General features: G+C 39.0%; 1 long non-coding RNA gene across 1 annotated transcript; it reads left to right on the top strand.

Annotated features, from left to right (window-relative positions):
* The first annotated feature begins 5,149 nt into the window (after positions 1–5,149).
* On the top strand, positions 5,150–6,271 carry LOC143122481 (uncharacterized). Its single transcript, XR_012986695.1, has 2 exons — positions 5,150–5,236; positions 5,934–6,271. It is a non-coding gene; the product is annotated as an uncharacterized LOC143122481 (long non-coding RNA).
* Positions 6,272–11,140: the final 4,869 nt, after the last annotated feature.

The raw sequence follows: 11,140 nt of genomic DNA, 5'->3' as shown, positions 1-11,140 counted from the left end.
CAACAACAACGTCTACTATGACCTATTCATTTGGACAACTTGATAGGCCTACAGCCCTATACAGGCTAAAGTTACCTTGTTTTGTTCTTGACGTCTGGCTGTAATGTAATGCAGTCTAACGTTCTGACAAGCACACCAATTGCCTACCTTGTTCTTGCCCATCTGGAATAACTCCTCTAGCTTTGCTGCCTCCATACTTTCTGTTGTTTAAACTTGTGATCCATCATGAGTATTGAATTAGCTCAACATTGTGTGCTGATACCACATATAGATAGATAGCCGAGTAAAAGAAAACAAGTAGCCTACGTGCCTGCATGCGTATTGTGTCTCCTACTCAAACAAAATGTGTGCGCGTTAATTTTGAAAGTGAAGTTAAGTGTTCACTAAGTTACGTAATAGAAAATTGTAAATAGCCTGATGGCAGCTAATGGGATACTGTGCATAGTTGGTGTGTTTGGTGTGAATACACACACACACAGGGAAATTTTATCTCGTTGTAGAGCCTGATGGTACGCACAGTGCGTACGGACGTACACCTGCAGGCGCGCCTGGACCAAGAAAAACCTGGCCTATAGAGAAAGGTGCATAAAAAGCACAGCAGAAGATGCACTGTCACAAGATGTAAGTAGCAACAAGTCCCAAACAACTCCTCTGGAGGATAAATTTTGTGCTGATGCATGTAGGCTTGTGTATGTAGGATGCATGTGTATGTAGGATGCATGTGTATACTCTGCTAGTCACAAACTTATTTTTATGGTTTTATTTAAGTACTGTAAGATTTAGTGGGTAATCTCCCTCCCTCAATTCGATCCCATTAATTCGATCAGCAGACACCCTTCCTATTTTTAAGTCTAGACTTAAAACATACCTCTTTAGTGCTTCCCATAGTTAGGTATGCAGTGTGGAAATTCAACCACCTCAGGGTTTGTTGAATGGACCCTGCACCCTGCTGTGTCCTCATATGACTGGCACCCAGTCGGACAATTAGGGCTGCAGAGAGGATCATTGGAGCTGACCTTCCCTCCATCCAGGACCTGTACCGATTCAGGATCAGGAAAAGGGCAGCAAAAATCTCTACATACCCCTCACATCCTGGTCACAAACTGTTCAACCTCCTTTCCTCTGGTAGGTGATACAGGGCACTGTTCGCCAAAATCAGCCGACACAAAGACAGCTTCTTCCCCCAAGCAGTCACTCTGTTGAACACTCAGTAACAGCCCCCACCCTTGCACTGAACAAAGTCAATCAACACTGTTCTGCTCATCTCATGTGTACTTCAACCTTACAGTTACAATAGTGTTATTAATACATTATCATTGCACTGAACTGCCTTGCACTATATTTATATTTAATCTTAAACCTCAGTCTGTACTGATATTGCACTATTCCCACCCTTTTCAACTGTATATTGCATGTTGCCTGTGCCTGTTGAGGTGTCCACGACTTGGCAACCTTGACAGGGACAACAAGGAGGCGGACATCCCCAGCTGCACCCCCCCCCCCCACCTGGCAATTGCATTACCCAATACCACCCATAGTGTCTATTTATTTATTTGCAAATATACATACTGTATTTATTCTCATACATAGCCATATTCTACTGCCCTTCATTCTATTCTTACTGTTCTGTTTTTATTCTTATTATTCTTTTTATGTTTTTATATATTTTTTATTCTTATATGTTCAGTGAGTGTTGTACTTTGACAGCAAAGATGAACCGAAGTTCGTTGTTTGTTTACGCAAACCTGGCCAATAAAGCTGATTCTGATTCTGATCCCTATGATTGCCCTATCATCGCCTGTTGCTGTCCCCCTGCCCGGATTCCTGGCCCGCGCAGCCTAGCTATCCACTACACTATTTGAACTTTCTGACACTAAATATGATTCATGAATTATTATACTGGATATGTAACCATCCCACCTCTTTGTAACATATACCGCAAGTGGCTTTAAACACCATGTTCTATTCTCTACACCAGCGGTTCCCAAACCTTTTTCCCCACGTCCCCCCACAACCCCTGGACCCCCACCATCCAACACATAAAAACGTAACGCATTCTATCGATGCACTCCAGGCATCATGATTAATTAGCCATCCTACATAACAAATAAAATCAAAATGTGCAACTGGTCTATGAGCTCTCACAATAAAAAGCAGTGTGGCGAACAACATTATGAAACACAAAGAACAAAGAGAAGATAGGCTTAAGATTTTTCTTTTTTTTTTAAATCTTTTTTTCATCTTGCGTACCCCCTAGTGGAAGCTCGCGTACCACAGTTTGGGAATCCCTGCTCTACACCTAACTTACTGTATTCACTTATCATGTACAGTATACAGACCTCTGTAACTAACCCTAGGCAGATGGGTCAGGCCCTTGAGTCGTGGATCTGCTTGAGGTTTCTTCCTATGTGTATCTCCAATTGAATCTAGGGAGTCTTTCCTCGCACCTGTTACTCATGGGCCTTCTCTGATTGTTTACTCTGTAAAGCGCCATGAGATATGCATAATGTTTTGGCGCTCTATAAGTGAAATTAAATTAAAATTGAAATTGGAATCCCTGTGTTCCACACAAGGGCGCGCAAACAGATTCCTTCAAATGTTCTGCTGACTATGTGTGTGTGTGTGTGTGTGTGTGTGGATGAAACTGTGTTAGCAGAAATCATTACTCCTACGTGTTCCCATTTTCACTTTCAACTTCTCATAATAAGGGCTATTTCCAAGAGATACTGGCACACAGACACACACAAGAACTTTAACTCTTATCAACTTATCAGCTCCTCTAATCTCACTGCACTTCTGATTGTGTATTTGAGATCAAATAAAAATAAAAAAAGATGACAACATAAGCATTAGAGAAAGATTAGCCAAAGTAGATGATAGACAGGGCAGGAAGCTTTCACTTTTCACCTCCATCACACACCTTATTGAACTCTGAAGTGCAGAAACTCCAAAGCAACTCAACTGATAGTTTGTGTCTGTAAACTATCTGTAAACTATCTTTGAGATGAGATATTAAGAAATGTAATTTAACACAGAAACAAATTCGCGTTGATTTGCTGAATTTTGCTGTGCCATCATGCTGTCAGTCACATCTACAGTGACCAAACCATAGAAGGGGTAATAAACTATTCATATTTCATTCCATATCTTTCTTGATTACCCCCATAAGCCTTTGTAGAAGAAAACTCCAGGTTTGGAGGTTCACATGCTGTAGAAAAGGGGTGTAAAAGATACAGCTTGGGGGCCAGATCCGGCCTGCCAGCAGGTTTCATATGCCCCCCCAGATGTTTTGGGTAGGAAAGGTGGAAAACATTCATCCCCATTATATAATGAAGGTGCGGCCATATACTATGCTCATGAAAAAGAAAAGGACTGTTATGAAGGTAGGGTATTTCAAAAAAGAAAGAGAGAAACATGATAAACCTATATGCCTGGTTTGATTGGGTGTAGAAGAACAATTAAAGAACAATCTGATATCTATACACACACACACACACACACACACACAAACACACACACACACACACACACATAATTTGTTGCTGGGTCATCGCATTGCATCATTACTTTTATCACTTTGCACATTAACACTATATTAGAAAACAAATATTTTATATGAACTACAATTGTAAGATATTACCATTTGGTTCCAAACTAAATGCTTGTTTTTAATTCCTAAGCAGCTTGGACAAGACTTTGTAGGTTGCTATAATGATTAAACCCGCTTATCATGACACTACCCACTTATTACAGGTAATATAATATTATGGCAAAGTGCTACCAAAAAACTTTAACAACTCTTGCAATTTTCCCTTGTAAAATCACTCAGCATTTTTACGCAGAACTGGCTGTTGAACTCTTGGTCTTTGCATAAAATTGATAAAGCTTTTCCAACTTTCAATATGATACTGTACTGTATCTGTAAATCTCCCTTTTTCACTTTTGATTTGACATGTTATGACGCTTGTACTTGAGCTCTGGTGCATCTTACTTCTATCAATGGCCCTTGAGATGCTTCTACAACTTGATTGGAGTCCACCTGTGCCTAAATTAATTCACTGGACATTATTAGGAAAGGCACACATCTCTTTATATAAGGTCTCACAGTTGATGGTGTATGTCAGAGTGAAAACCAAGCCACGAGGTTAAGAGAATTGTCCGTAGACCTGCGAGACAGGGTTGTGTGAAGACAAAGATCTGGGGAAGGATACAAGAACATTTCTGCAGCATTGAAAGTGCCTAAGAGCACAGTAGCCTCCATCATTCTCAAATGGAAAAGTTTGGAACAACCAACAGTCTTCCTAGATCTGACCACTAAGCCAGACTGAGTAATCCGAGACGAAAGGCCTTGGTCAGACCAACCTTGGTCATCAACCAAGGACCCAATGGTCACTATGAATGAGATACAGAGTTCCTTTGAGAGGATGAGAGAAGCGTAGAAAAGTGTGTCAGTATGTATGTGTATGTTTGTGTGTGTGTGTGTGTGTGTATGTGTGTGTCTCTGTGTGTGTGTGTGTGTGTGTATGTGTGTGTGTGTGTGTGTGTGTAAAGGCTGTAGAGTTGAATCAAACAAAAGGTTTTATACAACAGAAGGTGACTCCAAACACAAGAAGACAAACGCAGGGGTAGGTCACACTTAGTCAAATCAAACAATTTAGTGAGAACTCAACACTCAGAAGATCCACAAGAGGCATCAGTCACAGCAGTCTTTTAAGTTCTTTCAAGGAGTCACAAAGCAAACAAGTTCTTAGGGCAATCCTTAATCGTAGTCAGGCAAGCAAAAGTTCATGAACAGAAAGCCATCTTGCTCATCAGTTTTCCAGTGGTCCACTGGCGGGTTGGCGACAAATGCCCCACCATTTTGCCACATGTGGTCAAAACTCTTTTATTCAGTTATACTTCTTCCTTTGTTTTAATAACATTTCATGTATTTTTGTAATATTCACAAGAAATTAATTTAAAAGTGACGGTGGTCCAACAGTGGACCAGAAATTGCATGCCACCAGCAGGCAAATCTGATTATGTTGTAATGGTTCATGCTGTCCTCTTTGTTGGAGTGAGGGTTTCAGTTTGAAAATGAAGAGCAATGAATATGATACTGTAAATCCCCTGTTTTCACTTTTGATTTGACTTAATAAATCTTTAACCTGCGCTCTGACATGTAGACCCGCACCCTGGAGTTATAAATAGAGCATGTGGTTACCAAGACAGTAGCCTGAAGCTTGCTGAAAGAGAGGTAAGTCCATCCAAGGGTTGAACTATGGTGTGTGTATGTGTGTGTGTGTGTGTGTGTGGGGGGGGGGGGGGGGTAGAGGAGGCTATGAGCGGATTTTCATGGTTTTTAAACATGTTTAGGTATCTTCCTGTTCTTCTGTGTGTTCTTTTTGGAGTTGAAGTTTATTCTGATAACACAAACAACAGTGGGGTATTAAGCAGTGCAATGTAATGATGGTGACAACATTATGAACAATATTTCATAAGTTGCCCAAGATATGCAAGCAGAGTATGTTTGGCAACTTCTTCGGCCAGGGTCCTGAAGTGCTTTGTCAAACAGGATGTTCCCATTAGGTGTGCCCTACGAGGTTACTCTATGAGGTCTATATTTAGTCCATGCACGGTCCAGCCCAATATTTTAAATGCATTCATCTACAAAATGGCATAATATATGGCATAATATACATATTGATTTTCTGTTTTTTTGAAAACTTTTTTAAGTTCCTTCACCTTTCTTTATGATACATTGACTGATGCACCTGAACACATCATCAGTGATGTCATATGTTTACCACCTTCTTGACAGTCGAGTTTAAAAGAATTAGCAGGCCTTTAAAAAGTTATCAACATCATCATAAAGAAAATTACAACAGTAATAATTATTTGCTATAAGCTTTCTTAGCAATTTTTGTTTCTGCCCTTGTCTTCTTATTCTCCAGATTTATTCAAAATGACCTTCTGGAATAGAGTTCCTGTGGTGGGTCAGGTGAAAGGAATCATTCAAGCTAAATGTGGAGATCTGGAGGAGGGGAAAAAAGCTTATTTGGAAGGGACCCGCAGCACGTTTGTCGTTACAGGCGGAGTAATTGGCAGTATAACTGGGGGCCCAACAGGAGCTCTTGCTGGAGTGACGATTGGAAGTAAGGTTGCAGATGAATTTGAGAAAATATTAAAAGAGACTTGATCATTCTTGGAATTAATTAATCACTGTGATGTGATCATGGTCAGCGGACTGGCCATTTATTGTATAAATAAAGGCATCATTCATGATCTATAATTCCTTGTGTAGGCCTACTGTGTTTTTTCTGTGGACGAAACAAGTGTCTGAAATTCTAAGTCTAGTCAGAAATAGCAAATAAAAGCATATTACTGTAACCAAATATCCCAAGTCATTGCAATTAATTTGTTTAGCAAAATTGCACAACATTGTCACCTGGCATTATTGATATCATATCAACAAAACCCAGACACTTTAGGATGATTTATTTATTTATTTGCATTTGAAAGACCAAACAGATAAAGGCTCTACTTAAAAAAAAAGTTAACCTCCCTGCTGCAACAGTTTAATTCACTTTGATTTCTCCTTAGAGAATAGATACAGACAGACAGACAGATAAATACGATAGATAGATATACTTATTGTCACTTTACATTATTACAGAAAGAGATCTCAATCGGAGAAAATAAATAAATAAATGAATTGTTCAGATCAATTTTGTACAGTAGCCTAATATTCTTTTTTGAAGAAATGTGCAATATGCATGGAGTGACTTTAAAATTGCCTTGCCACTTGGATTTGGAAGGTGTGAAAATGAATAATTCCATATAATTTAAGATAATCCTTACTGTACAAGCACACTTCTGTAGAAAACACTGTATGAGCGAAATTCTTCATCTAGACAAATTGAAATGTGTTGAATGATTGAATTTAGTGAAATCATGTTGTCGCACCTCTCACCATACAGTGATCAAGAAACAGAAGGGCTAATAAATTATTCTTTGGGTGGAAAGGTTTCTATTTAAAATGAAGATCTTATGATATTATGTAATTTAACATGTACTGATGCTCCTAGTTCATGAGTGCACTAAAATGAATACTCAAGGTTACCCTTACACTCCCTCTTTCAGTTTCAATTTCTTACAACAAGCGACTTTTCCAAATGATACATGCAAATAGAGGGGGCTTTTCACGGCGAGACGGCCACCATTCAACCCGAAAAAAGTAATATAACCATTCCAATGACTCTGAAGCTGTTAAGTGAAGGTAAATTAAGCTAAAAAAAACCTGCATAGTTCGCCTTTAACTAGTTGACAAAGGTTCACTAGTATTGAACACTGTATCTTGATATCAAGATATCGGAATACATGTTCATTTGGCTTGCCATAGACTGCCATACTCAGAGGAGTGAGTTCAACCAAGTGAAAGTGTAGTAGTACAACTGTCATCCACCGGAGGCACTGTAACGCCAATGTAGCAGTAATACTGTTGTTACCCACCTGGTGGCAGCATCATGTTTTGTCCACAATACTGCCCTACAAAGCCAAAAGGCAGTAACTGCATTTTTGGTCAAAAATGAGTTAATGTCATTTTTGGGATATTAAAGACTTCCTTTATCATGTGGATAAATATCTATACTCAATTTGACTGTTTTTTAAAAAAAATAGAGGGTTGTGTTCACTGTAACTCCCAAAACCATACAAGCAACCATGGCAGAGAGCCACAACTGCAGTTACTTGTTCTTTGGCTTTGTTCTTCGACGTGCAAGTACAGTTACCATACTCTGCCTTTGGTAGCAAATATTGATTATATGTCAGTTACTGCCTCTTGCCTTTGCACGACTCCTTATTTTTAGTACATAATACAAAGGCAGAGTACAGTATCTGACAAATAAGGGTCAAAGGTCAACTTTGAGCACAAGTTTTTTTTATATACACACATTTCTTCATCAGGGCAACAATTCACCAGATTTTCATTGCTCTACCTATAATACATTTGTGTAGACAAAACAAAAAACTTTAAAGTCATTTTTCTCAGTTTGACACTCTGGTCAGTTACTGCCTTTTGCCTTTGTAGGGCAGAATAGTATCAATGTACCCACCAGAGGGCAGAAGTGAGCAGTTTCATTCCTTATAGTCAATTGACAGCCTACGCCAACCCTTTGTGCTTTTGATTCATTTGCCCTAGTATTGACCGACATTGTTCTTCCCTGTCCCTTAAAACATATTTGTTTTTTTTATAATAAATGGAATAGGAAAAGTGGACAGTAGAATTTTGTTCTGAATATGTGCTGTGCAGTAAGATCACAGAGACATTACACTATCAATACCATGAAGACACATACTTGTTGTTTATATGTAAAGACTGTATGATCCAACTTGCAAAAAAAAAAAAAAAAAATAGCACAAAATCTCACGTTCAGTTGCACACAGAATAGACCTTCTTAAAGCCAGTTTTATTGAACTGCACCATCTGAAGTATAAGGTAACACACAAACAGTGTTCACTTAGAAGAATATGAAAAGATGTCTGTGTGTAGTCTATCAACAGGAACACTGGTGCTATAGTGTTGGCTGACTGTCGTAGCTTCGGCCAAAGTGAACTCCACCAGGCACTCAATCCACCTCCATCCGTGCGGAAAGACAACTGCTGCAGGTGGAGTGCAGAGAAAGGAGTTTTCCCAGGAGTCTGATGTCTTCAGCCTACACCACACAATGGATTAAAGGCTCGGTCCGCAATTATGGGGAAACATTGATATTTATGCTCACCACCAAATGAAATACAACTCTCTCTGTCTCTCTCTCTCTACCATGCACTGCAATGTGCTGACTGGCTGAAATAGTGTATGGCTTAGCCCAAACCTATTTGTTTCCCAGTTAGAGAGCGAGGACTGTGTAAACCAAACAAGATAAGTAGACAAAAGGTGGGATTTTCAGAACCTTTTTGCTGAACATTCAGTTTTAGTATCTTAAGTGTCTTTTACTGTTCATTTTGGATTTCTTTTATAAGCTACTGGGACCTTGAATATCCATAATGGATTAGAATCCAGGACCTCACCCTTAAAGGAGTTTTCCCAGAGGCAAAGAGAAGTCCTCACCTTCACCCTAAAACCCATGTATCTCTCTCGTTTTCATTTTCTCCCCTACATATCATGCAGCACCTACTGTGTCAATCCACCATCCTTACTCCCCATCACTCCCACCTTTAAAACCCCTGGGGATTCTAATTGGAGTCTTTTCCAATACTGTTTTGTAAGTTGCTTTGGCCACCTTGAAATCCTGTGTTGTTGTCACAGATTATGCTGGAAGGGTGGGCCTTGTTGAAGAAATTCTGTCCCTGGGGACAGATGGAATTTCTGTTTTTGTAGAAGTCTATAATTTAGCAAACACTAAAAAGAAAAAAGGCAGACGATTGTAACAGGTGTTACAAAGAGCATGTTGACATTTCTACTCCATTGTACTTCTGTGTAAAGGTAAACAAAATGTCCAAGGAAAACAACATAAGCCTGAATTTGAATTACCTTTCAAAATGGAAATGGGATTTGATGAAATTGTCTAATTGTCTTCAAATAACCTCATGTCTCCACTTCAGTGATTGTTAGCCCCAAATTGTTTCTTTTTGCCACCTTAAGACAATATTGGTGAAATATAAATAAATATAAATTATAGAATTGCTATACTTCTGATTCTGAAGTGATGACAATATGTCCAGCTTGTGTTCTTTAAACCATAGCCCCTATATACGCCAAGAGTTGGCTGCAAAACAAATCATTGAATATTACTGCAGCAATCTATACTTACAAGACAAAACATCAAAACATATATCACTCTGACCCCAAATTAATCGTAAAATGTTACATTCATCGCAGCATAAATGAATATATGGAAATAACAGAAAATGGCCAACACAATTGTAGTATTGTACTATAATGTTTTATGGTAGCAATGCAGCACAGAGAGTGGAAAATACACTCTTTGATTGAAGGAACAGCAGAGGTCCCTGTATACTGGTATCCCCCAGAGAACGCAAGTCATTTCCAGTCAATTTCAGTTAGAGTTTTACAGGTGTTTACAAAATGCTGAAATTCTACTAAAACCACATTCATCAGATTCATCAACAACCCAGTTTAGAAAAAAAGTTAACTTTTATGTTTATAATCTAGTATAGTTCTCTCTTTTTAAATAATCATTAGGTGTAAAGGACCCATCCATGCCAGATATGCTTACTGAACATATTTAAAACAGTCTGCAACCATTCCATATGAATGGATTTTTTTAAATATAACATAATATCTGTATCCTACAAGGAAATTTGTCACATTTGTGTCATGAAAATAATCCAAATGGACAAGAATGCATTTTAAAACATTTGACATTTCTTTCTATTACAATGACTAAATATGTGTATGGATTCAAACCGTATCTAAAATGTGTAACACAAGGATTTTTCAGTCTCACACTATGAAGTGTTATAGTAAGTACATCTCTGATCTTACCTTGTATCAGGGGGTTGGCTGGTTGGAGGGCTTTGGATTTTGAGGTGAAAGTGCTGGTCAGCATGTCCACAACAGGCCTATAGGATTGGGTACTCCAGAGCCAACAAAGACTGTTTTAAGGGGGCAAAAGATGCCAAACCAAATTGGCTTGAGAAAGGGTGTTGAAAATGTCTGACGGGGAGAACGGACAAACAGAGGGCGGACCACACCCCTGCACCCCTCTCTGTGTCTACCGGCGCGAGACATGGATGAGCAAGAGTGGCACCCTTATGTAACAAATTACAAACTGTTACACTGGATTTCAGAAATGAATCATTGGACTGTTGCATCAGTTGTTTACCACCAAATTCCTGTCAGGCAGTAATGGTGCGTTGCATCATTGCCAATCGGTGTGAATGATGAGGACTTAACTGCTACACACTTGCCAACAACAGTCTACACTTTAACTATGAACACCTGAATATCTTTTAGGTCTATTTTCTCCATGTATATCAACACATAGTTTGTGGTAATTGTGATAATTAGTGATCTGATTTACCTATTTTCCAAGTGTAAGGTATAGAGTCAGGGGTGATGTGGTGTCCACTGGAAAACTCTTTGGCTCCTACAGCTCTCCAGCAGGGTGTGATTGGATAGAGTCATTATCCCAGTGGT

The sequence above is a fragment of the Alosa pseudoharengus genome, unplaced genomic scaffold (genome assembly GCF_046254945.1).
Source record: "Alosa pseudoharengus isolate Yale_2024_CS ecotype anadromous, Long Island Sound unplaced genomic scaffold, YU_APseudo_1.1 YU_APseudo_1.1_scf_14, whole genome shotgun sequence".
Classification (NCBI taxonomy): domain Eukaryota; kingdom Metazoa; phylum Chordata; class Actinopteri; order Clupeiformes; family Clupeidae; genus Alosa; species Alosa pseudoharengus.
Note: the sequence above shows the minus strand (reverse complement) of the source record. Positions and strands in the feature narration are given on the sequence as shown.